General features: G+C 64.3%; 1 protein-coding gene across 1 annotated transcript in view; it reads left to right on the top strand.

The window, feature by feature from the left end:
- Positions 1 to 311, top strand: part of TTC7B (tetratricopeptide repeat domain 7B) — a 248,432-nt gene that overhangs the window by 223,264 nt on the left and 24,857 nt on the right.

Below are 311 nucleotides of genomic sequence, written 5' to 3'. Positions count from 1 at the left end.
GTGAGACGCGCGCGTGAAGGACTCCGCGCGTGGCGGTGACTCTGCTTCCCACCACTGGCGGCCTGGGTCGGGGAACAGGTGGACATTCAACCCTCGCTTGAGGTTTGGGCAGGAAACAGGAAGTCGTGAGCGGCGTTTTAAAGCCAGGGAATGTGAGGAGACGGCCTGGGCCGGAACGCTGATGGAGGAAGGGACAGCCAGGACCCAGACCTGAAGGGACGTCCCTGGGGGTCCAGTTCTAAGACTCCACGCTCCCGATGCAGGGGCCCCGGTTCCATCCCTGGTCAGGGAACTGGACCCCACAGGCCGCA

Source organism: Bison bison, unplaced genomic scaffold (genome assembly GCF_000754665.1).
Source record: "Bison bison bison isolate TAMUID 2011002044 unplaced genomic scaffold, Bison_UMD1.0 scf7180017864213, whole genome shotgun sequence".
In the NCBI taxonomy this organism is placed as follows: domain Eukaryota; kingdom Metazoa; phylum Chordata; class Mammalia; order Artiodactyla; family Bovidae; genus Bison; species Bison bison.
The sequence above is the reverse complement of the archived record's forward strand: the minus strand, read 5'-3'. Positions and strand labels throughout refer to the sequence as shown.